The sequence below is a fragment of the Ascaphus truei genome, chromosome 1 (genome assembly GCF_040206685.1).
Source record: "Ascaphus truei isolate aAscTru1 chromosome 1, aAscTru1.hap1, whole genome shotgun sequence".
Lineage (NCBI taxonomy): Eukaryota > Metazoa > Chordata > Amphibia > Anura > Ascaphidae > Ascaphus > Ascaphus truei.
In genome coordinates, this window is record NC_134483.1 from 399570452 (window position 1) to 399598186 (window position 27735).

The 27735-nt window shown below is 41.6% G+C and overlaps 1 protein-coding gene and 1 long non-coding RNA gene across 6 annotated transcripts in view; one reads left to right on the forward strand and one right to left on the reverse strand.

Annotated features, from left to right (window-relative positions):
* GLRB (glycine receptor beta) overlaps window positions 1-10146 on the reverse strand; it is a 123940-nt gene extending 113794 nt beyond the window's left edge. For all 4 annotated transcript variants that reach the window (XR_012803612.1, XM_075612632.1, XM_075612622.1 and 1 more), the window contains exon 1: window positions 9629-10146. The gene's annotated coding sequence lies outside the window, so the exon portion shown is untranslated. The remainder of the gene's footprint in view (window positions 1-9628) is intronic.
* The window catches only part of LOC142501979 (uncharacterized), a 32160-nt gene continuing 13868 nt past the window's right edge, over window positions 9444-27735 (forward strand). Inside the window, exons 1-3 of one of the 2 annotated variants that reach the window (XR_012803614.1) lie at window positions 9444-9634; window positions 14446-14738; window positions 23193-25746. This is a non-coding gene — a long non-coding RNA (uncharacterized LOC142501979). Of the gene's footprint in view, window positions 9635-14445; window positions 14739-23192; window positions 25747-27735 lie in introns of those variants that run through there. The other variant, XR_012803613.1, reaches the window with a different exon arrangement.

Here is a 27735-nt window from a genome sequence, read left to right on the forward strand (position 1 = left end):
TGTGTTTTGTGAATGCTCTGAGACCCTTGATGTTACAGCACTGGCAGTGTTCAGATCTTGAGAAGCGGAAGAGGGTTGCTGAAGGTTGATGGGGCCCTGCTTTAGACACAGTGAGGGTGTTTATCCTGAGATCCACCGAGGCAACAGTTAACAATTACTTAGATGTCCTCGATAGTGCTTATGAGAGTGCTTAATGAAAGTGCAGAGGATCTGTATTATAAATTTAAGAAATCCCTTCAAAATAATGGGGACAAGTTTTCAGAGTATCTTCATCAGATTGAGAAGTTGTTGTACCAGGTGGTGCCGATAGGAAAAATTGGGGGATCACAAGCAGACATGGCACGGTTGGAACAAAATCGATAAAGGTGCCTGTAGACGGACATTCACAGAGGTACACAATTGGAGACTTTTATAAGGTGAAATTATAATAAGGCTTTATTGTGCCTTTTCCTTTTCATCAGGAAATCCATCCAAACCCAGGGGGGGGGGGGAACAAAGCTTCTATTCACTTGGGAGTATTTCTAGTGAAACACTATGCAATTAATTCACATCTACCTTAGTCAAGCATTTCTCCCAGCCCCAAACACATAGCATGAAATAAGCAGATATAGGAAGTCTCTTAAGAATGAAAGTCTTATCTATTTCTTGGAGGGAAAATCTTCTCAGTTCCTGGTTCAGCTCCCTTCACTCAGGGTGTGTCAGCTTCAGGTTTAGTAGTTTTCCCTGTGTCTTGTAAGCAGCTCTGCTGTTTCTTCTGGCAGGGCTCAAGACTGTTGTGTCTCCAAAGGTCAGCTCACAAGTGAGCTAAGGAGTCACTTCCTGTCTCAACAGACAGGCTTTTGTAAGCAATCTAAATCAGGCAGGTGGTGTTTATTAATTGACTACCAGCAGTTAACCACCACACTGCTAGATTAAAGGCACATTACTTGAACAGGGATTACTCCCCTGTTACATACCTCCCCTGTTTGTGGGAAGCTTGGGCTTGCCACGGCCAAAGCCCATCCTTCCACTCTCATTCTAGATATCTCTGTGACTTGAATGAGAGTGGATGGAGGAAGAGAACCCTCGGTCCTGCTGGGATTGGAGCCCTTTCTCCAGTTTATTCGTGACCCCTCCTGAAGGTGCTTGAGATCTTTGTCTTGTCTTGTATTACTAAGTGCCAGCAGCTTTTGCACACGTACTGGATTTGTCACTTGTATTATTATATCAAGAGCACTCTATTTAACTCTAGGCTCACTGGTAAAATAGATTTAGATCACATTTTCTCCTCTTCTGACCAAATGACTACCACTGAGTCTAACACAAAAGATTTTAATCCCATGCTGAATCAATTAGAAAAACACACCGGTGAAACCAAACAATGGTGGGATGCGATCGCGTTTGAAAAAATGCCCACTACAGACTTCAATAACAAACCGTTCCTAAAGGAATGAAGTGTTCATTTGAATTAATAAGATTATTAATCTCTCATAGACGACAGTCATTCCAGAAACTAGATCAAGTGATCTTGGCTAACAAAGACAAACTAGAACCATTTAAAAAGAGAATAAAAAACTACACGCCTTGGAACACAAAGTGAAAGAAGATTAGATGGAAAAAGGTATTAAGCAAAAAAAAGTTTTCAGAACAAAGCAGATGATACTGGCAAAAAAACAATCAAAGAGAATTTTATCAATAGCAAACAATATGAAAATAGAAATAACCGTCCTGCTCCTAGAAATGAAGATTTTAACCGACCAAGGCAGTCATCTGCCAGCCCATATGGTCATGCCATCCCACCTTCTAAAAAGAATGGAGCCCATTGGGATTAACACACCAGGGGGTCCCTGCAGTCCCATTCAAGCTGAATGGGACTGCAGGGACCCCTGCTGTGTTAATCCGATGGGTCATTAAGAATCTCACAGAAATGTTGAGGCAATGTTGAGGCATTTACTGTGAGACTGCACCAGAATCTCCAAGGCAAGAGATCTAATACTCGTGGCTGCATCTGTACAGTACTAGACATATTCACACTAATAAACCAAGTAAAGGTTACTACACGTGATCCACCACATGTCGGCACAGTAAAAGCAATAATACGTTTAAATCTAACTATACATTAAAAATACTGTATATAACATCACCACTTTCATCAGTTGTAAAAGTTAATTTGTCATGTACATTTTACAATGTGCTGTTCAGTACTTGGGCAAATCCCTTCAAAGGAGAATATATGAACACATTTATATCAAAAAAGGGTTGACCACTCATAGTGTTTCACATAACTTTTTATTACACTACAATCAGAACCCAACTGGATCAGTCTGTCAAGCCATTGAGCCCCCCCCCCCCATACCACTGGATGGGAGGAAACAGACAATCAAATTGCCAGGTGAGAGGATTTATGAGTTAAAGACCCTCTCTCCCAACGGAATGGCCGTTTGATCGCAATCAAAATGCCGCCACACCGCTGGACATTTCGTGCGATATCCGCTCCCGCGCCCAACCACCCGCTGTTTGCTTCGCGTCCGACCCAACTAGCCAAGCCAGGAATACCGCTATGACAACTGCATGTCCCGCGAGACATTTAAAGATGGAATGTCGGAGTGTGACAGCCTGTCTAGGCACTGTAGCAGTCCTGCGCTGGACATTTAAACATGCAGTTGTTGGAGTGGTCAGTCAGGCAAGGCAGACCTGGCTTGTCGGGCCAGGCGTCCAATGGACAGCAATCGAGCGCAGGAACAGAAATCATGACAAAATGTCCAGCGGTGAAATGACCTGACAGCAAAGTGTCCCAGCGGTTGAACGTTGGCGGCCTTTTGGTCGCGGCCAAACACACTAGACCACTCTCCCAACGCGTTAAACAGATTTAGACTTGGGTGCTTTTCTCATGGATAATTAGGTGTTGTTGTGGCCTTTTAGCTTGTTTGCCCGTCTCCTCTCTTTCCATCGAGGTTATTTGTGCATTAGTATCTATATGACCATTTGTAATGGACACTATAACGATATTAGCATGTCTTATTTTCATCTCTATCACCCATACATTGACATGAATTCTATGAAAACTTCTTATAGAATAATTTTATATCAGTATATATATTATTATTCTCCCTTCAGAACATTTTCTTGGACAGTGGTCTACTACAGGCATACCCCGGTTTAAGGACACTCACTTTAAGTACACTCGCGAGTAAGGACATATCGCCCAATAGGCAAACGGCAGCTCACGCATGCGTCTGTCAGCACGTCCTGAACAGCAATACCGACTCCCTACCTGTACCGAAGCTGTGCGCAAGCAGGGAGACGACAGAGCCTGTTATAAATGTGTTATTTATGTACGTATATGACGATTGCAGTACAGTTCATGCATCGATAAGGGGAAAAAAGGTAGTGCTTCACTTTAAGTACATTTTCGCTTTACATACATGCTCCGGTCCCATTGCGTACGTTAATGCGGGGTATGCCTGTACTGACTATTTATTGTCATTTGAATCTTATACTTTATTCATTCTACATAGAAATCAGACACACACTTTTCTCAAGTTTATTATATGCCACACTTAGCACCACATATCACCTTATTTTGTGTATGTCATGTTGCCACTGTTTGTCAAACGATACTGGCTTTGGTCAGCTTTTAATGGCACTACTCACAAAAGCATATGCTTTATTTAACCTTCAGGGATTTCTCACATTTTTCACTAGTCCATGGGACTATAATTACATATATTCAGTGTAGGTACCCTCAAAATGTGGTTATTGTAAGGGCCAGATACTCTTGTTGGTCGGCAAGGAACAGAGAGGTACTCACGATCGGTAAGTACCCCAGAAGCCTCTGGGGACTGCCCTTTCACCCATATCACCTGCTGCATTACAGCCTATAGGGCTTACAGCTTCTCCTGCTGCAAAGGGGATACATTGTTGCACGCTAGAGTAGGAGTTGGGACACAGAGAGGGAAGGGTTTATATGTGCAGGGAGGCAAGTAGCCTCTGCACTAGGCCAGAAGTCTCCCCTTAGGCCCCAGCTAGGCCCTACTCACCCTCATCTTGTGGCTGCTACAGGGACGCCCCCTTGGATAGAGACAGGGTCCTGAAGAGCAACTAAAGTGAAGGTACAGCCAGAAAGAATATCCTGGCTACTATGTTTGAAGGTGGATCATCCTCTGTAGTACCAGAGGCAGAGACTGTTCAGTGGTGGATCACTCCATACGGGAGCCATCCATCACAGAGGTGGATGCGACGCGGGATCGTCCTTCAGGAAAGAGATCCCAAGTACTGATCATCTGCGAGCCCGGGTGTGGACACATCCGGCAGGTACAGTCAAGTCACCAAGTGCACCAACTATACACCTCATCTTAGTGGGCAGCGCTGTTTCACACTTGGGTGGGGTTGTAGGACTCTTGGGACACTTGGGTAGATGGTGGTGGGGTTACGGCCCAGTGAGGCTCAGTGTCATAGGGGAAAACTATTGTGATGTGTTGAAGTTGTTGTTATACTTATCTGCATATAGTAAACTCTTTTACCTATACACTGTTGTATGTGGTTACTGTATGTGGGTCCTGTGTCAGGGGTTATTCTACACTTAGAATCCTGCACAAATGGAGGCGCTGTTTATGTGAGTACGTTCCAGGATACACCCCAGGTTCTCATCAGCAGAGGTTCAGGCCTCCTGTGAGCCTGACAGGTAATGCACCACACCTGGTAATGCACGTAGATTTCCCCACAAGGTCCCCATCTGCGATTGGGGAGGGGGAGGGTGGAAACTGTGTTACATATACATACATACTGTACATACATACATACATACATACATATATATCCACACCATTAGTATACACTCCCACACACACACCTTTGTAACGCGATGTATACACTGTGGGCGCTTTATTTATATTTACACACACACACATCACTAACATTCAGGGACCATATAACACCTTAAGTCATAAATCGCATACTGCACAGGGGAGATATATATATATATATATATATATATATATATATATATATATATATATATATATATATATAGATAGATAGATATATATATAGATAGATATATATATATATATATGTATATACACACACATATACATACACAAACACACACACACACTAGCTGATATACTCAGGATTTAATTTTCCCGCTCCCCCCTCTCTCTACGATCCCCTTCCCCTTTCTCCCCCCCCCTCTCTGTTTCTCCCCCGTTCATTGCAATCTGGACCCCTCCCTGCACATGAATGCGGCCCCCCCCATTGACAGCTGTGGTCCCCCCCCCCCTTCACAGCTCCACCCTCCCCCCCGTTTACAGCTCCGGTCCCCCCCCCCGCTGTTCACAGCTCCGGTCCCCCCCCCCCCGCCTTCATAGCGCCCCCCCCCCTCCCTTTTACATCTGTGATTTCCACTCCCTTTCACAGGTTCGTTTCCCCCCCCGTTGACAAATCCGTCCGTCCCGTTCACAGCTCCGTTCCCCTCCCCTTCACAGCTGCGCTCCCCCCCCGCATTCACATCTCCGATTCCCCCGTGTTCACATCTCCGATTTGCCCCACCTTCACAGCTCCGATATCCCCCCCACCCGGTAACGCCCCCCCACTTAACATCTCCAATTCCCCCCCCCCCCACCCCCTTCATAGCTCAGCGGCGGTGGCTCACTGGGGGGGGCGGCCGGGAGGGGTTACTGAGAGGGGGCGGCGGCGCGCTGCGGGGCGGCCAGGGGGGTTTCTCTGCGCCAGCTGAGTTTGGGTGCGGTGTGTGACGGGGGTGGGTGGCGGCAGATGACTTACTGTGGGGTGGGTTGTTACTTGGCAGCTGTCCGCTGCGGTGGCGGGCGGGAGGGTTGCGCGGCGGCTGGCTGTGGTTCCCCCCCGCCCCAGCTCCGAACATGCATGACGTCACCCTGTCTTGCCCTCAGAGACAGCGAGAGCCAATGAAAGCCAAGTCTCGCCCCGTAGTCAGGCAATGGGAGCCAATGAGAGCCAAGGCCCGCTCCACAGTCAGCCAATGAGAGAGCTTGACAGATAATGACAGCCAATGAGATCGCACACAAACCCACAGACAAACATATTTTGAGTTTAATATATAGATATATATCCCATATTTATATATATATATATATATATATATATATATATATATATATATATATATATATATATATATATATATATATATATATCTGTACCATGTTAGCCGAGCTTAATAATCAAAAACTTATAGACGATACCGTTCTGTGGCTAACAAAATGCTTTTATTTGTGCGAGCTTTCGAGATACATTGATCTCTTCTGGTGGTGTTACAATGGATAACGCAAGAAAGGTTTTTACTTAAAAACAGTGTCTCTTGGAATGTATCAGACTGAATGAAGCCTATCCCTCCCCCTGTGCACCTGTGCAGCATGCGATTTATGACTTAAGGTGTTAAATGGTCCTTGAATGTTAGTGGGGGTGTGTGTGTATGTAAATATAAATTTACAAAGCGCTCACAGTGTATACACGCGTTACAAAGGTTTGTGTGGAAGTGTATACCAATGGTGTGGGTATACATATACATTACATAAAAACATGCATACGCACACATATTGTACTTCTTGGACCATCTGTCTATTGGAGCACAATAAATCCAGCCTTTTCTTCAGAAGTCCTACAGTTATTAAGGGATCTGCACTGTCAGTTGTGTGCCCCACATGTTAAAATGTCCACCAGCAATAAACATGTCAAATGGTCAATCAATATTGGGAATGTTATGGTGAAGCAGCTGTATTTTGGAATTCTAACAGACCTCCCTGCCTCACATGTTCTCCTTTGCATCTATCCAAATTTCTGCTGCTAGAATAATTTCACCTTCTCCCAAAACAGTCTTTGCTCATCTCCTCCTTAAATCCCTCTCCTGGCTTCCACTCAAATGTCTGATCACTTACAAAGTCCACCTCCTTACCTTCAAGACTCTCTACTCATCTGTTCCTCCCTACATATCAACTTTGATCTCTCGTTATGCCCCTGCTCATCTCCTGCGCTCTACCCATAACTGTCTCTTTTCCATACCTTTCACATCTCTCTCTTTCATCTCTCTCCACCTTTAAGTCAAATCTTGAGAAACTATTAAATTAAGCATTTTATTAGCCTAGACCAGTTTTTTTCACCCTTTTTTCCCCTCTGGTCTCCCCTAATCACAGTGCTCAGTTGCTGAGGCACCCACACAACAGGACAGTGTAAAATAAAAGACATTTCAGAGACAGTCACAGGATACAGAGGGGGCAGGGAGTCACAGGAGACAGAGGGGGCAGCGTCACAGGAGACACACACACACCAGGACAGAAAAAATACACACACACATACCAGGAAAAAAACAAATACACACAACAGGACAGACACATAGCCTCACCTCACCTGCCCATGCTGCTGCAGCCGCCTCCTCCTGCTCAGCTTGCCACACCCCCTAGGTTCCTCACACCACCTCCTGATTGGCTGCATTACCCATCAGCAGCAAATCAGGATGGAGGAAACTTGTTTGCCTCCCAGCAACTGCCCTGTTTTCTCCATGCTTCGAGGGATTGGGGAAATCCAGCGGCACCCTTTTGGTCATCTCGCAAAACTCTAGGGTGCCACGGAACCTCAGTTGGAAAACACTGGCCTAGGCTCATGGCTACTGTCCCACACCCCGAGTAGCTCCTACCAACCATTGTGGTCAAGTACTGCCATCTTCTGCTGTCTCTTTAAGTCTCCCAACATGCCTCTTAGAGTGTAAGCTCTCCGGGGCAGCGATTTCCTTTCCTAATGTCTAATTTTGCTTGTTGCACTTGTATTATAATTCCCTGTACTTTTTCTCTTTTGTAAAGTGTCGATTTGAGCTGTGGGCGCTATGTAAATAAAGATATACATACATACATGCATACACCAGATACACCGGTGCATCATTATCACATGGGCCTAAGTATGCTGAAGAAGTACCCTGACCTAGATCTTCTCAATTTCCACAAAAAGGGGATTGGAAGATGGTTCATCCCTCCACTGCTTGAGAGGCAGGAAAGATAATGGTGCTGACCTCTCCTAATTCTGGCTGATTTTTTATTAATCTCGCTGATTTGGAGTCATGTTCAATTATCTTTAGCAACAAAGCTGTCATAGACATTAAAGGAGTCTCACTCATTGAAGACAATAATTTACCATTAAAATGCATGTTTCTAGTCCAAGACCCCCAAATCTCAGGAATTTGGTTTCTTGGAGTATAACATTTCTCAAGGATACTCTAGGATTTTTTCGTATACATCCAAAAGCACTTAGAGAGATATATACTGTAGCACACAGAAAATACAGCACTATAAGTTACGCCCTGCATTCACGTAAAAGGCCAAGACTGGAAGAATGAACTATGTACAGTATATATATTTTCATAACGCCAACCAGGTACACTGCACTTTACAATTTTTACAAACATTACAATTGCAACACCGGGAATATAATAATATGGGTAGGATAAATGTATCCAAAAATAAAGGAAACATTGGGAGAAAGGCGGCACTGTCCCAAAGAGCTTACAATCTAATCGTCATGTGGGGATACCAAGAAGCTTATTCTATAGCCGCTAAAGTGGACGATAGAATTTCAAGTGAAAATGGCCCGACAGCTGCTTCTGAGGTTTATTATTATAGTTTATTTGTAAAATAAGAATAATACTGTAACAGAAATAGTAGTAGTAAGTTTGAATGCATTTATTAGAATGTGTATAAGGCTGAGACCATGCTGCTGCAGACCACGCGGCATGATCACATTGCCTGTAATATAGAGTGCGCCCGTGCGCTTCCGAGCACACGTCAATTAGAATTGGCTGTGTTAGCCAGATGTTCCTATACTAGGGACGCGTGCGCAAGGCCGTGAGCGGTGGCCAGGGAAATTACCATTAAATTGTATTTTCGCGCTGCTGCCGTGCCACAGACCAATCACAGCGCTGCCTAATGCTGTGACGTCAGAGTCACGCCCCCTAACTGCGCGCGTCACAGCTTGCAGCCTACAAACTAAACGTGCACACGCAATGCGGGTTGCGCGCCTGCACGCGCAGCAGCAACAACTATAAAACAAGCCTTAATGCATTGATCACGCCCATAGGGCGCGCACGTTGCATGAGGAATCAGTGTAAACTGATTTCTCGGTGCGACGGGCAGGTCACGTGAGCGATTCGCCCAATGAGTGTGCCCTTAGACATGCCCCCCGACGGCACATCTACTGTAGCACGTCCGAAAAACGCACCCGCTTCACGCAGGTGACGTCACAGACGCGCACGCCTCCACGCGGGCGAAGGCTGTATGGACTTGGTCTAATAAGAGCATACAGTAGAATGGTTAATTGGTTGACATAAAGCAACTCAGGGAGCACATCGAAAGCAACCAAAGCAGAAGAGATGACTACAACTCCCAGCACTCCCTGCGGCAAACATTCAAATGCACAAAACTTTATTGAGTTAGATGAACATGACAGCAGCCTCAGGGCTCGCTCCCTCCCTCCTGCTGCATCTTGCAGCTATTGCCTGGCTAGCCTACTAAACCCGAAAGAGATGCCACAAATTACAGTGTCAAGAGTGGTGTTACCCTACACAGTGATTTTAATAAAATCAAACAAAGTCCAAAAGAAAAGAGATGTTGATTGCCAGACTTACCCTGAGGTTAGTTTACTGGACACAGCCTCTCCTCAAACACGAGCAGCCAGACGATGCTCATCTAAGCAAACATCCATTTCAAAACACACGTAAAATGTCAAGTTCCCTTCAAACGTGCATGATGGAGGAGATGTCCAAGAGGGGGGAATCACAGTGCTGCGGACAGCCGATAGCCTTGCATATTTCTTCCTTTGTTTCTCAGTAGTATTATTTCTGATTCTTCTGAGCCAGAGTGATGAGTGGAAGCAATAATATGCCGTCAATATATATCTTTCTTGATTGCTGTATTTTATTCATAAAAGGATGTGTCCTGGCTGCTGCATTTGCAGGAAGCATAAGATGGAGGAGCAGTGTGTACCTGCAGCATGCGCAGTAGAGGCCCCAGAGCAGTGCAATTAATCATTAGCTGCACAGCAAGTGCAGTAAAGCCACACAATCACAGCAGCATCAGCAGCATAGGATCTCCGTGCGTCTCTAACCATGGGAAGGTGGGAGAATAAATGCCGCCCCCCCCCCCCCCCCCCTTCCCTTACTGTGAGGCAGCCTAAAATGTCCACTCCACTATCTTTGTATCATAGATAAGTGACACCTGCAGCTCTATGCGATTGTGACAGTATTTAAAGCTGTTCACTTCTCCCTTGCCTGTGCTCTGTGCAGGCAGCAGCTAATTCTCCCAGTGCTGCTGCTGTTGACACAGAGGCTGATGTGGGAGCGGAGGAGGGGGATATGAACAGCTTTTAACACTGCAAAGACAGACTGAACAGTGGGGAGGGAGGGAGGCAGCTGGCTGCATTCATCCCTAGCAAAGCAGCAGCTTCTATCTTCCTCAGGATGAATCACGTGACTGTCCTACAATTGTATATGTACAGTATGTATATAGGGCCCACAGCTGTACTCAGCACTTTACAAGAGGGCCAGTACAGTACTGAGAATTATAATACAATAAGTGCAACAAACATGATCAGACAGTAAGAAAGGAAATCCCTGCCTCGGAGAGCTTACCCTCTAGAGTTTGATTATGTGTGTGCAAATATCCGTTTTAGTGAGCAAAGTGTGTACACTGTGTGCCTGTTTTTGTGTGTGTATATTGAATCAAATGTGTGCGTGTTTGTGGTAGCATGAATTCTTTATTTGTGATAGTGTCTACTGTGGGCATGTCAGTGGGGAAAACTGCATGACAGCCACTGCTTTGGCACCAGAGGATTATCGCTATAGGGGGTCTAATCCGGTGCATGAACCCCTCACAGCGATGTCACAGCAGGCACTGTCTTTGGAGCCGCAGCTTTTGTCTTTTTCGGATACGGCTCCGGAGACATTAAGTCTTGCTACATCTGTGCATAAGAACCTTGTGAGCATTAGAGATCTCTTGGAAACCTCAATGTCCATGTGTCATATGGCATACTGTATACTACCTAATCAATATATGTCTATATAGATAGATTGAATAATGGAACAGTCCGTTTATAGGCACACTAAAAGCAATCTGCAAAGTGAAACAACATTTCATTAGCTATTTATCAAGAGTAACAATGGGGTACAAAGTAAAAACAAAATTAAGCAATTGGCATTATACACTTTTTTTTATGTACAGATTATAATTATGTATGTATATCTTTGTTTATATAGCACCATCATGTACATAATAGGAATAAACGCTTTAACATAAAAGTAACGTTAGTATAAGGAGTTCTTCCCCCGAAGAGCTTACAATCTAAGTTGTAAGTAGGGAGAATTTACAGAGATAGTAGGAGGGTGTTATGATAAGTGCGTCTGCAAGGGGTCATGGTAAATGCAAATGAGATGTATGTTGAGTTCTCTGAATCTAATAGAATTAGTTTACTTTTCTAATAAAAAGCAGCAATCCTGTCTGGGAGGATTGTTTTATTTATAAATTAATAAAAATGTTTTACCAAGAAGTGATACATTGAGAGTTACCTCTAGTTTTCAAGTATGTCCTGGGCACAGAGTTATAAAAAAAATACATGGTTACATTAAAAGAACAGAGGTTATACAGTCAATTCCTAGGCATTTCATGGACAGATAAAGTTGGAAAATTGGGTATAAGGGATAAAGGGCTGGTGAGTTTCAGATTGAAATAGAGCAGCTTTAACATCACTAAATGGCTCACACCCTTTAGCTGCCCTTTGGCTTCGCCAAAAGCTGTTTGCCTTTTGGTCAAACCAGATGTACACGGGGGGTGTTGAGATTCAATGCAGCTGAGGGGCCCTCCGGAGCGGAGCTGTGCTATTTTCTGTTCTGTAACCCTGCTCCCTATATTCCTGAGATTCTTAACGTGCACATTTCAGTGCCAGTGCTTCCTCGGGGGAACAATATGGCCACTAGATCTCACGGGATCCACAGGCAATTGGAAGTCACAAAATAATTGGCGACGGCTTTCTATTGAATGATGCCGGCAGCTATATTTCATTCTACATGGTAAAATACTGGCACCAAAAAATGGTAATCATCTCGGGAACCAACTGTGGGCACCCATACCGGAAAATAGCATGGTCCAACTCCAGAGGATCCCCCGGTTGCTGCTTTAAATTGATGTCAGCAACTAATGACCCATTTTGTAACCTCCAGTTAAAATTTTCTAAACCAGGGGCGGCCAACCTGACAGCATTTGGATGAAGGAGCAAAAATAAAAATAGACTGGAAAAAAAATCAATAAAGGAAAAATCTCGTCATTTCAAAAACATGACGAGAAACATATGAATAATAATAATAATAATTATTATTCTTGTATAGTGCTGCTAGTTTTATGTAGCGCTTTCTAAAGACATTTTTGCAGACACAGTCCCTGATCTGTAGAGCTTACAATCTATGTTTTTGTGCCTGAGGCACAGGGAGATAAAGTGACTTGCCCAAGGTCAAAATGAGCTGACACTGGGAATTGAACCAGGTTTCCCCTGCTTCAAACTCAGTGCCAGTCAGTGTCTTTACTCACTGAGCCACTCCTCTCATATTATCATTTCTAAAATAAATACAATCGTAACAACTTCTTTAACAATTAAAAACATAAAATATAAAAGTTATTGCCCATATTTGTTTTTGGTGCAGATGTTTTCGGCAATTAACTTTGTTAAAAATAAGTGCAGATCTCTATTTACAGACGCGCATGTGAGCTCTGCTCCTGTTATCACCCGCGGAAATCAGTCCTAATATTGAGAAACTGGTAACTGAAATGGAAGTGCAGAAATTACATTTAGATATTTTCAATTTAGAAAAGATTTTTATTTTTTGTATTAGTATTTCAAGTTTTTTTTTTCCTCTTAAGAAATGTTTGTAATATTTTAATGTTTTTATTACTCTTGTTTAGTTTTGGCATAATTTCATTTAAGTCTAGCTATTAATTGAAACTGGATGTAGAGGGCAGTAGGACAGCAGCCCACCAAAAATGTGTGCCCATTTATTGACACACCTGAAAAAAAAGTTGGCCACCCCTGGTCTAAACCATCAATCGTATTATGTCAATTATATTAATACCCTAAATCAGGCAAAAAAATGAATGCTGTACTTTCACTAATCCTGTTTTTTGTGTTGTATAATTACATTTCTAATGAATTTGGCCATCACTAAATACTTCAGAACTCAGTTTGGCTGTAATGTAAGCTCATACAGTAAATCATGCAGTGCAATGGATTACTAATGCCTTGTTAGTTCATCTTCATTTTGGAGAAAGTGAAAAGAGGATTAAGTTTTGGATTATAAACTTCCCTTCAACCATGTGCAACCATAGATTTGCAGTTCTCAGATTTTACATTTTTAAAATCTGAATCAAATTAAATTCTCTCACCAATAGTGACAAGTGTCAGCCACATCGTAATTGAATTCAAACGCTAAATGAATTAGGATGCAAAGATTTTACATAAAGCAAATGAGTGTTATGGTATGCTGATATTATATATTCTCAACTAGTCACTATTACGATGCAGTGCAGTGGAGAACAGGGCAACATATTCAGTATTCATAGTGCCAAAGAATGCGGATCTAGGGCAGGGGTAGGCAACATGATATACCTCAAGGGCCACATATATATTTATATATACAGTATATAATGCACAGACAGGGACGTTGCAGCCTTGGGTAGAAGCTTCTCTTTGCTCCATCCAGTCAGCTTCTAAATGCCAGCAAACTGATGAATACTGTCTCACTCCTCTCCTTGCACTGGAAGCTAATGATTTAATTAGCACCATCATTAGTTAGCTGAGGGAGAGGGAATAAGCTACACTCTACACGAGCAACAGCCCACCCCCTCTGCACTGGGAAGAAAGGGAGTGCAGGCTGCAGGGGTGGCCAGCGGTTGAGGGGCTGCAAGTAATGCCCCAAATTGTCTAGGGTCTTCAAGATAGGCTTAATGCACAAGAGTATTATTAAAGAAAATTTGTAGTTGCCATGTTAGACTTTAATAATGATTTTAAATGGCATTACAGTGAGGTTCCTCATCTTTTTTAAAGGTATAGATAAATGCAATGCACTTACCTTACTAAAACAGTGTCACCCGTGCTAAGTAGTCTCTTTTTACAGCAACTCAAGTCTACTATTCTACATGACAAGGAAGGACCAGATTCAATATAGTCCTTTAACCTTGAGTGGCCCCCAATTATAATGGGTTAATTATGGCTCAGCCCCAATAGAAGCTTTTGGTGAGTTACATAGTTACATAATAGATGAGGTTGAAAAATGACATATGTCCATCAAGTTCAACGTACAGTATGTTAAATGTAGACGCTAGATTCTTATCCTATATTTGTATTTACAGTATTTTGAGCCAGAGGAAGGCAAACAAATGTAACCCCTCCTTATTTCCCTAGGTGTTTTAATGTTTGGATACAGAACCGACTCCTGACGAAGCCGTGTTTGCAAAACGCGTTGAGTTGAAGTTGAAGTCTGGCAAGTGCGATCTGGTGGTGTGACATCACTACGCTGGGACACCTGCTGGACCGCAGGGCTGACACGCGGAAGCAGGAAGACGCCAGGGACACGAGGACTGTATGCGCATCAGTCCCCATTGCATGAGCTCCTGTGGAGGCAGTGTCTCAAGTACCCACCATCAGAGAGAGAAATCAGCACTTTATCGTACATTGCCCTGTATGAGGGTCAACATGTGAGTGTGCATCATTCAGTTTATTGTTTGTACATTAATACATTTTTAACCCTCTACACTATCCTGTCTTTGTTTTCATGATTGTTGAGAATGGCTGTTTACTACTAGCAAGTTCCCTGAAAAGCTGGTCATTTAAAAGACATTACCCCTGAGCTCGGGTTTCAAGGCTTGTATGCTACACTGGAATTGTGTGTGCATTTTGTGGGAGTTTTGCACATCTATTCCTCCTTTCTGTGTCCATACAGGATTGCACTATTGTTATTGTTTTTCCTTTTCATGTACCCACCAATGACTTGTGCTCCCTGAGTTTTCCATTATCATTGTCTATAAGAACCAAGGAGAGAGGTTCATCAAAGGTTGAGACGCTGTTATCGGGTTGTGATTATTTTCCTTTTTATTTCATTCACTGTACCCCTTCTTTGTAAAGATGTTGCACTTCCTACCACCAGAGCGCCGGGTGTTTTTCTAAGTTATACTAGGGTGGGGGACTGAGTCCACCACCCTTGTGTCCAAGATAGTCCAGCTGGGGACCAAGCTGGGGTCAGAAAACGCAGAAAGACGTACCTTTGGATAACAATACTTTATATATATGAGAAACACAGTAATCACATACCGGGACCTTCAAAATCGGAGGACCACACACTACACGTATGGCAATCATATAGAGAGCATAAAAGTGTACCCTGCTGAACTTGACCCTCAGTGTCTCTTATTCAGTTACATAGTTGATGAGTTTGAAAAAAGACATACGTCCATCTACAGTAGTTCAACCTATGCTAAATTTATATGACAGATACTGTATCCTATATTTGTACTTATAGTACTTTGATCCAAAGGAAGGCAAACAAAAAACCCCAGTGAAATATAATCTAATGATATCTCATAAGGGGAAAAATAAATTCTGTCCTGACTCCAAATATTGACAATCAGATTACTCACTGGATTCACATTCTTCCAGTGTTTAATTATTTGGTATATCCCTTTCCTTTCTAAAAAAAAAAAAAGATGCCCAACCTTTTTTTGAAGATATCTATTCTATCAGCCATCACAGGCTCCATGGGTAATGAATTCCACATTTTAACAGCCCTTACTGTAAATAACCCTTTCCTTTGTTGCTGGTGAAATCTCCTTTCCTCAAACCTTAAGGGATGACCCGTGACATTTGTACTGCCCTTGGGATGAATAGTTCTTTTGAAAGATCCCTTTTAAAATATAGGCACCATGTCTATGTTCTAACAAGGGGTTGAGCCAAAGGAGGGTATAAATATTATGGGGGTCCCTAGGCTTTTTAGAAATAACCAGGAGGGCAAGCTAGATAGAGGTGTTCCGGGCCTTAAGGTGTTCAGCCTTTCCATCAAAGAGACAGAAATTGTCCTCTGGGAAGCCCTTCCTAACACCAAGTATGTGCCCTGACTGGTGGGATCTCGGGAAACCTGCTGGCTAGTGATGTTAATGTTAGATGCTGGAGTTTAGTAAAAGGTTTAATCTGCTTTAATACAAAAGCCTTTTTTCAGAAATCAAGCGCAGGGATTATATCCTTGTATAGTATACCCTTGAGAAAGTGGCGAGAGGACGCTTTCCAATGCATAGGATTAAAACAAGAAGAGAGAGAGCAGAGAGCATCTGCAAAACTGGAAGTGACTGTCACGCGGAGAGGCCAGGAGAGTGTGGGGACGCTTGGGCACCCCGAGATTATACAATTGAAAGACGAAATAAATGTGATCAGATTTTTATTTTACTTTCTATATTGTATATTATTATATAATATTATCTATAAATATAGAATTACACTATTTGGTTTTTAATATTGCGTATGAGGCAATGGGACGATGCAGATTCCTGACCTTGGAGGAATGATATGACATCAGGCTATTACTCTGTAAAGCAAATGTCAGTGCATAATTAATAGTTGTGTTAAGAAGCAATACATTGTGATGAACATACTACACTATATATGCTTCTGTTGTTATTTCTTTTAATTTTGAGGCTACATCTGTGCTGGTTTTCTGGAAAAAAGGACTTTAGCAGGATGACAATTAAGGAAAAACTTTCAGACGCATTTAGAAGCCCTATTAGTATTTTATCTTATTATAGTTTTTATTATTGTCTTCACATATATGTAATTTACTCTTTTTAGAACACTAAATTCCCATACTGTGGTTCACTTTTTTCTACATAATTTCTTCATCAAAGGTTTTTTTTACATATATTATTTAGATTTCTTTTCACCAACTAGATAATCACAGGGTCTACAAGCGCCCTTAAGTTTATTTATATCAATACAAAAGCCCCTGGTGCCTTTATTATACCTTCATTAATTCCTTATACCATCTAAGCGCAACCTGAACACACAAAGCATTAGCACCGACACTGATGACACCCTAATCTAGCGACAATTGCTTTGTATTTCTACACCACAACCAGTGCCCATGTGGTGCATCCGGCATCCCCCAACTGAATTAGATCTGTGACTGGCCTCGTGGCAAGGCCTGTAAGGATACAGAATTTTGCTGGTGAGGTTTCAAGCTTCGATCTACACCCTGGGACTCTGGTTTAAAGCAAGCCTGCAGAATCCTACCTGCTATTAGGTTACCCAATGTCAGTTGTCTATTGTATCTACACTTGTGAGTGCGAATTGAAGTAGCTTTCTCCAATTACGTTTTTATTAACATTGCACTATGCTATGGAGCTTGCGCTTCTGTTCTTTGTTATATATACTGTATATATATATATATATATATATCTTATAAACGTACTCACCGACTGCTGTTTCAACTTTTCAAGAGTAGAAATAAAAAATTACCTATGCGCAAACAAACAGGGAAAAACAGAAGTAAAAGAGGGCCACCATACTGTAGTATGTAAATAAATTTGGAAGGCAGTAAATCCTGTTACGTATTCATGCAGTCGCTGACAGCGATTTGATTCTCCACGCCAACTTATTGTGTCTTCTCCACTCCACCCCTACTGAATGACATCAGCGAGGGTGCATTCTGTGCATAGTCTCAGCAGTTTCACCAGCTGAGTGCTCTCAGGTGTATCTTGGATAGTCCGGGGAGTTAACCCTATGCATTTTGCTATAACAGCTTTCTCAAGAGTAATGCCACACTCCTCATTCCCTCTATATACTGTATATAGTCTCATCAATTAATAACTTTCATTGTAAATTATCTAGAAGTGGAATGTACTGACCATCAATAAACTGAATTTGTTACCAATATATTATAAAACCTATACATACAGTTGTGTGAAAAAGAAAGTACACCCTCTTTGAATTCTATGGTTTTACATATCAGGGCATAATAACAATCATCTGTTCCTTAGCAGGTCTAAAAATTAGGTAAATACAACCTCAGATGAACAACAACACATGACATATTACACAATGATTTATTTAACAAAAATAAAGCCAAAATGGACCAGGTTGGAGGCATGAACATCCCTGGACCAGATCCATGAATTTTCCTCGGGTCCATAACCCTTCCAATGGACAAAGTACTGTAGCCCACCAGGGGATCTATGGGAATCCAATATTTGGCCTACTTCAAATTCCTCCTGACCATCCACCAAGAACGGTTTAGGAGGGGGGAGGGTAGGAGGAGAGAAGGTGTTCTGGACGAACGGCTTGAGGAGAGAGACATGGAACACTGGGGGTATTCTTAAGGTATCCTGAAGTTCCAGTTTGAACGCCACCGGGTTGACTTGTTTCAAGATTTTATAAGGTCCAATGAACTTGGGCCCGAGTTTGGAGGAAGACTGTTTTAAGCGGATTTTTTTGGAGCCAGCCAGACCTGATCTCCTACTAGAAACGGAGGTGGGGGTCGTCGATGTTTATTCGCCTGGGTTTTTTGCTGGAGAGTGGCTTTGGTCAGATTGACCTGGATTTTCTTACAGAGTAACTGGAGTTCTTGGATTTTGTCATCCACTGCAGGAACTCCGGAGAGGGGACTGGAAAGAGTAAGAGCAGCGGGATGGTACCTGTAGGCACAGAAGAACGGTGATTCCAGTGTTGATTCGTGCTTCATGGAATTACGGGATAACTCAGCCAACGGGAGCAGATCAACCCAGTCGTCCTTTAGTTCAGAAACAAAACATCGGAGGAATTGTTCTAAGGACTGATTGGTCCTTTCCGTCAGACCATTGGACTGGGGATGGTAGGAAGAAGAGAAATGTAAGGAGATACCCATTCTTTGGCAGAAGGCCTTCCAAAATCTTGAGACGAATTGGGATCCGCGATCTGAGACCATATCCGTCGGGACTCCATGGAGGCGGAATATCTCTTTAATAAAGATCACCGATAGTTGAGATGCTGTGGGTAGCTTTCTGAGAGGAACAAAATGGGCTTGTCGTGTGAATCGGTCGACCACTGCCAGTATGGTGGTCATACCCCTGGAGGGAGGCAGCTCCACAATATAATCCTTGGAGAGGTGGGTCCATGGGCGGGTCGGGACGGGTAAGGGTTGTAGCAATCCACAGGGTAACATCCTTGGCACCTTCGTCTGAGCGCAAATACTGCAGGCTGCCACAAACACCTGTACGTTTTTGCGGAGCACAGTACACCAAAAGATTTGTTCGAGGAAATCGCAAGTCTCCTTAACCCCTGGGTGACCAGTCGTTTTGGAGTTATGAACCCATTGCAACACCTTACTTTGGAATTGGGGAGGAACAAATAATTTAGACGAAGGTGTGAACGTTGATCTAGGATCCTCTGTCTTAGCTTGCGAAATCTGTTGCAGAAGTTATGAAGATATGGCAGATAGGATCTGTGCAGGTGGAATGATGTGTCCCTGCTCTATCTCCTCGGAGCCATCAGGAGAGAATTGTCGATATAGAGTGTCTGCTTTGGTGTTTTTGGATCCTGGACGATAAGAGATCACAAAGTTAAACGGAGTGAAGAAGAGAGCCCACCTTGGCTGATGCGTCCCGTGTCTCATTCCCCTTCAATGTATTCAAGGTTCTTGTGGTCTGTAAGGATTGAAATCAGAGAAGTTGTCCTCTCAAGCAAATGTCTCCATTCTTCAAGAGCCATTTTCATAGCCAGAAGTTCCTTTCCGCAGTAGAATTTTTTTTAGAAAAGAAGGCACAGGGGTGGAGTTTCCCATGAAAATTCTTCCTTTGAGAAAGAACGACTCCGGCTGCCAGATCGGATGTGTCCACTTCAAGCACGAAGGGTTTCGTAGAATCTGGATGGATAAGCACAGGTGCGGAAGAAAAGACGGACTTAAGCTTCTCGAAAGCCAGAAGAGCCTCAGCGGGCCATATCTTAGGATGCACAGATTTATACAAGGAAAATATGGGAAAAATTGACCAAATTAGTCTTAGAGAGACCTAACGGTAATGGCCAGTCCAGCACTGCCAATACTTTCAATCCCATGGGAAGAGATGAAGTACCCAAGGGAAGAAATCTTCTTCTGTTCAAATTGACACTTCTCGAGCTTGACGTAGTGGCAGTGGTCCTGAAGTCTTTGCAGAACCAATCTAACCGGTGCCCGATGTTCGGTCAAAGAACTGGAAAAGATAAGGATATCGTCCAGATATACCACGAGATATTGGTCCAAAAGATCCCGGAAAATCACGTTGATAAAGTTTTGAAATATGGCCGGTGCATTGCATAAGCCAAATGGCATGACTAGATATTCGTAGTGGCCGTCACGGGTATTAAAGGCTTTTTTCCACTCATCACCCTCTCTGATCCGGATCAAATTGTAGGCTCCTCGAAAATCCAGTTTGGTGAAGATGGTAACCTTGCGTAAGCGGTCAAAGAGTTCAGGAATAAGGGATAGCGGATATTGGTTCTTTACAGTGATTTTATTTAGGCCTCTGTAGTCGATACATGGCCTGAGAGAACCGTCTTTTTGGAAACAATGAAGAAACCCGCTCCGGCGGGTTATCCGAGAACTTGCAGATAAAACCACGCTGAAGGTTCTCCGAAATGTATTCCCGCATAGCCTTGGTTTCTGGTTTTGAAAGGGGATAGGTGCGGCTCGAGGAGGGATGACCCCTGGGAGTAGATCGATTGCACAATCATAAAGTTGATGTGGCTGTAACTCCTCTGCCTATTTTTTGTTGAATACATCAGCATATTCCTGGTAACAGGCAACAACGTGAAACAGATCCCCAAGGAGAGCACTCATACACTCTAGATCACAAGTGTACAGGTAGATAAATGTATGTGTGGATGAGGAATGAATAATTTAAAACACTTTATTAGGAGTCATAACTCAAATGAAATAAAATAGAACGCTGTAGAATCAAAGTATAATGATTCTATTTGAGCCAATATAACAGCGAATTAATAAAAACCAAATCGGATGTAGCAGTAGATTGCCAATGTCCTATCCTCACTGAAAAGAGGGTAATACTGGTACAATGACCAAGCCAATAATAGCTAAACGTTGATCCTGACTGAGGTCAGTGAGAATGACCACTGGGTATGTGAAGAGCCCCACTATAAGTATTAGTGGAACCCTGCCTCAATAAAGTAGCTAGCCTGTAGTATATAGACCTAGTACATGTGGTGAGACACTGGATAGACTGAGTTCTTAATCTCTGTGTGTGCACTGGAGGTTCAATTCCAATAGCACACTACAGTGTATATATTGTGCTCAAATGCACTCCCAGTGGCATGTAAAGTTAGTTAGTCTACCTGCCAGTAGCTTAGAATGCACTTCCTGCACAGTAGGAGAGGACATTGGCAATCTACTGCTACAGTACATCCGATTTGGTTATTATTAATTCGCTGTTATATTGGCTCACATAGAATCATTATACTTAGATTCTACAGCGTTCTATTTGACAAAGTTGAGACATTAGGGGGTCTGGCATAACAACATAACAGCATTTAGGATGAAGCAATTTTGTGTGAATATTTCAATCCGCCATCTTGTCTTGTCTTTGTGAGTCTTAATTTCTGTGTTACATTTCTGTATACACAAATGTGTGAAACAGGAATGGAATGTTATCGCTCTTAGCTGAATTTATTGACCCTTCCCCATCCAATCAGCTTCAAATTGAAAGTGTAAACAGGCTAAAGGTTATGAGAACCCATGAAATAAACTTAGATTCTTGCAGTGAAACGAGTTCTCACACAAATATCAGGTGGCAGAATAGGCACATCCCATTTAACCCCATAATGGTTTCTAACTGACAGGCAGTTATACAATATTATTATGTATTCCACTTTGCACTCTGCAAAGAGATTATATTACAAGAAATTTAGTGTGAAGTCCTATACAAAAGCATTTGACAATTATCTGAATATGTGATATATTTTATAACTTTTAACCATTTATTTTTTCCATAGGTGTTCTATTTTATTATAAGCAGTAGTTATTGTTAAAATATTTGTAGAATGTTTTGCCAAAGTGGTGCATTGGGAGTTACCTCTCGTTTTTGGATATGATCTAGGTATAGAGTTAAAGGACAGTTGCAAATACAGTTACATAAGTGAGCAGGGTATATATTATATGCAAGGCATTTCATATTTTTAGCAGAATAGTTACAATGGTGTGTTTGGGGTGGAGGCCAGACTGGAATTGGCTAGGGGCATTTGTCTTAGTATAGTAATTGTTTAATTGGGAGTGAACACATTTTTGTCCATGACTTTGGATAGTAGTGTATTGCAGTGTATGACTTTATATATATAGCGTCAAAAATGTTCTCAGCACTTCATAAAGAATACAGTAGAGGGAATTATAATAGAATAGTAAGTGCAGCAAAATCAGACAATAGGAAAGGAAATCCCTGCCCTTAAGAGCTTACAATCTAAGGTGTAAGTGAAATTTACAGAGATAGCAGGTGAGGGAATAAGTGATGTAGATGGCAGTGCTTGGCCACAATGGGTGTGGTAGGAGTGACTGTGTGTAAAATAATAGCCATGAGTGCAGGCTATTGGGATGTTTAATTTGTGAGGCAAGTTTTAATGTTAGTTAGTATTTTATGAAAAGGTTGATACCATTTGAATCGGAGGAGATGATAGTGAGGCATGAATGAGAGCAAGTGTGTATTGGGAGAAGAGATATTGGTCTGTAGTTTGAGACAATGTTTTTGTCCCCACTTTTGAAGATTGGGACAGCTCTGGTAGTTTTCCAGGTCTTAGGGATATGGCCTGTAGACAGGATATAGTTGATTATGGAAGCAATTGGTTTGACAATGGATGAGGCCCAAAGTCTTAGGAACTTAGATTGTAGTACAGTCAAGTCCACATTAGCTGCTTAGTTTTAAATATGAGGAGCATTAATAGGAGATACCTCTGTCTATATGCGGATGTTAAGACAGTAGTAAACACATTGATACAAGAATTTGTTCCTAGGTATAAATTATCTCCCTATGAGACACTTATGGGATGACTTATGACTATCAGTAGTTCAAAGGAACAAATTAAGGACCATCTATTGGTAATAAAACAATTAATAAGTATTGTATGCCACTAACACATTTTTTGAGTCTCTCTAGGCATAAGGTATGATAAAAGTGCACCTACACGAGACGGAGTTAAAGGTCAAGTAGTTCCTAAACAAGCATGCTCTTCATCACAGATGAAAAGGACCATACTAACCACCAATACAGCAATTAAAGTCAGAGATTCCTGGATACACGTGGCTCACATAAAACTCATTCCAGCTCCACCAAAGACCAAAGTCACCTAAAGCACAGGCGCATCAAGTTAACGTTTTGACGAGACATAAACTTTGACCGTTAACCAACGAGGAAAATAAGATACCAGGCAGAGGCCTGATCTTATCAGGAACATTTCATTTTTTCAAAGACTCAAAACATTCTATTTTTTCAGAGACTCAATATTCCTGATTTCTATCAGAACATTTCATTTTTCAGAGACTCAATATTTTTATTCTTTTATAGTGTGTATAAGTTAGATTTTTAAGATGTATGGACCATTGGGTCTGCGAAGGTATAACCCACAAAGAGATTACAGGATTGTCATGATGATGCTCTGCGGAGCTTTGTCAACAATACTCATCTGTCTGTGTTCCTTATACATCGCAGATATCTATCACCATGGTCAAGGTAACACTATACAAAGCATCTCACCCACAAACATCACAAAGTCCACTGGTACATCCAGAAACAAACGAGACTTACATTTAACCCCTTGGGAAAGAGATAATACATTTATGGACACATGCAGAACAATATACCAGAAATCTGGTATTAACGAATCTTGCTGGGTATGTGGATATGTGCCTCATAATCAGGAGTCACCCTGGATTGCATTCCTTATACCCAGGAAGAATTAACTCCTGCAGCAAATGACACACCAAGATTACCAGATATGTTGAGTGGACATTTCTCCAAAGAATTTAACAGGGTGCCGTTGATGAATAATATTCCAGTGGGAGGTTGTCATATAAGCAGTACAATTGGAAATGTTTCCATAGGTAAAGTCCTCCCTCCCACAAATGACACTTGTTTTGAACTAGACATATATGTAAACAAAGACCAAAGATTAATTTCTTATTGGTACAAATGCATAGATAACAGTACACTGAATCAGACACAGTATAGAGCAAAACAAATAGCAGCAACAAAATACATACAGTAGCTGCAAACACATCTTTATCAGTAGATGCAATTATTTAGGGAAAGTGGTCCCTGCATTTACATTCACCAAAGAATTACCTGCAGGGCGTCTTAGAAACAAGAGAAAAACACCAAACACTGCAGGACTGAAAAGTAGTTTATGGAGAGAACAATTTTGGGCTAGTTTATTTCCAAATGTAGGAGTTGGGTTACTATATGACAGGCTTAATACATTAACAGATGTGTTAGATGATGTCCTCAATCACACCACTACATCCATAGCATCACTAAACCAAGAACAGGTTCAGATCAGGCTTATGGCCTTACAAAACAGAATGGCTTTAGATTATATTTTAGCATCAAAAGGAGGTGTATGTGCCCTAATTAAAGAACAATGTTGTGTTTTCATCCAAGATCAGAGTGGCAAGGTACAACATTAGTTAGATAAGATAGGAGAAATTCAAGAAAGACTTAGGAAGGAAGGTGACACAGACTGGGACCCTTTGGGGCTGACTGGATTGGTAGGATCACTAGGAGCGAAATTTTTGAATGTGGTAATGTGTGTGACTGTGATACTCGTTGTCATCTATGTTTGTGTTACGTTTGTCAAAGGCATGATCCACAAATGTGCCACCCCCTCTGCAGACATAATGCCATTGTTTGCAGAACCAATTTACAGCAGTCCCTTGAAGAAAGAAGATGCCAAGTACAATGTTCTAACTCTGGAAAAGAATTTGGCTATAACGCCATACTACGAGACTATGACTACATTTGGCAGGCACCCTCGTGCACTGTCCTACACCCTCAAGCAGCATTATGAGATGATGGAGCACCCTCGTGCCTCCCAACGTGTTTCTGGACTAAAATCATACCAATAATTCTCAAAAACAATGTTTTAAAGAATCAGAGGAGGGACTGACAAAGTTGAGACATTAGGGGGTCTGGCTTAACAACATAACAGCATTTAGGATGAAGCCATTTTGTGTGAATATTTCAATCCGCCATCTTGTCTTGTCTTTGTGAGTCTTAATTTCTGTGTTACATTTCTGTATAAACAAATGTGTGAAACAGGAATGGAATGTTATCGCACTTAGCTGAATTTATTGACCCTTCCTCATCCAATCAGCTTCAAATTGAAAGTGTAAACAGGCTAAAGGTTATGAGAACCCATGAAATAAACTTAGATTCTTGCAGTGAAACTAGTTCTCACACAAATACCAGGTGGCAGAATAGGCACATCCCATTTAACCCCATAATGGTTTCTAGCTGACTGGCAGTTATACAATATTATTATGTATTCCAAAATGACATCGACTTTAATATTGTTATGTATTACAAAATGAGGTAATATTAGTGACGCGCAAGCCCCCATTGAGGGAGGACACTTTTTAGGATTTAAGGTATAAATATATGGCATACCGTGTTTATTGTTTAGAGAGCTTTTGTTTTGAAGCTGTCTCCGTTGTGCACTTGACTTGAATAAATTCACGTGTTATTCTGTTTCAAAATAACCTCAGACTGTGTTTTTTATTTACGCTTTTTCTCATATTTTATTTCATTTGAGTTATGACTCCTAATAAAGTGTTTTAAATTATTCATTCCTCATCCACACATACATTTATCTACCTGTACACTTGTGATCTGAGTGCTCTCCTTGGGGATCTGTTTCTCGTTTTTGCCTATCTATATGTACCCCTGATTGTAGCACCATCACTCCTACACCTATTTAATAGTAGCGAGCTTTCCCCTTTCCCCTCCCTTTGGTTCGTGTATTCCTGGTAACAACCTGGAAGGCATGAGGCGGAAGTCTCAGTACTCTTTTTATCAAGCGTTAGCTTTGACATGTCTATGTTATTGAATTTTTCTTCCATATTCAAAATGATTGGATTTCCACATTCAAATTAACTTCAATTCAAATTACCTTAACTAATATATTTTTTTATTAATGTTAAATTTATCACTGTCACTATCTGATTTCTTAATAGATCCTTGTAGATTGGAATATAAGATTTATTGTATAGTCTGTTTATTGTTGCTTTCACTATAATGGATCCTATTGAGGATGAGGCCACTACATCAACTCCGGCTAAATTTTATACATATAACAACTCTGTCATTTCAAATAGAATGAAGAGAGCAGAATATGTTTTTTGATGGAACCGGAGCCATTCCTTGTGAAGAACCGGCAGATCTGGCTCATCATTTTCTTCAACTTGAACAACTCCTAATACAGAATACATGGTTGTGGTGGGATGTGACAACACTCAAGAATGATCAAAGAGTGAAAAGGATATCAAGAGGATTGCGAATTAAGAAATCCCCCACCTTCCGTTTTCAGAGTAAGGAATTTGAAGATAGCTGGCGGAGACTCTTGGATGACTGCTCACGCAGGCTCATGGAATTGATTATACAATCCAAGACAGAACAAAAAACATCATTGGGTGTAGACATAAAATCTCTCCAGTCAAAACTCTACAAGTTTCAGAATATTGAGAGTTTCGCTGGCAACGATGAAATACTCTCAAGAAACATCAACACTGTAGAGAAAACAATTATTGCAAAAAAAAAAAATCAAAATTCCAAAGAGACAAAATGGATTATGAGCTAAAGCAAATCTACGTGTGGCAGAAGCCGGCCATGACATCTTCCAAAGGTTTCCAATGGACACCCAATAAACCTCATCAGGGTAATCAAGATAAATCTTTTACCCAGACCCCTCAGAAACCTATCCTAAAGAAAAAATATGGAGATACGTCAAGTTTTGATTCCGATGCATCAGACTTGGATCACAGATCATAGGGAGTGTCCTTTTCAAAAGATACAGGAGATACAAGAAAATCAAGGACCGATGAAAATCATGATTGTTCCACACAAAATAGATTTTCTACAAGGGATCGTTCATATATATCTTCAGCATCATTTTTTATGAGTCAAAAAACTCAAAACACCAAGATGGACAAGAAGATCCCAGAGGAGAAAACGAATTTGGAGGGACAGGGAAAAGGAAGAAATTCTGAATAAAGAAAGTAGCAATGTTATCAATATCTCAGGAGTTGAACTCACATACAGTCAACTTATGTTACTTAATAAAAGCCTTAATTTTGCCCCTCAGATTGATTTTCATCTATTTGACACAACTATAGATTTACAGTTCACCAGGAAGCTGACACTGAAGAAACTTTTCTCCAAAAAAAATTCAACTGAGGGAGATGGAGATGACTTAACTGTACAAACACCTCAAGATATTCAATCTAGCTCAGTGGGCACCCAGAAGAAACTATCCAGCTTTAAAGATTATTGCGCTTTACAGGATATGGAAAATATTTTGGATGAACATCTCCTGGTGAAAGATTCTACAACAGATGGATCTTTTTTGTCCTTTTTTGGGAGTGTTAATTCTGGCTTTAGGAAGAAATCATTGTTTTGTCCAAACTACACTAAAGGGCCTCATCTCCTC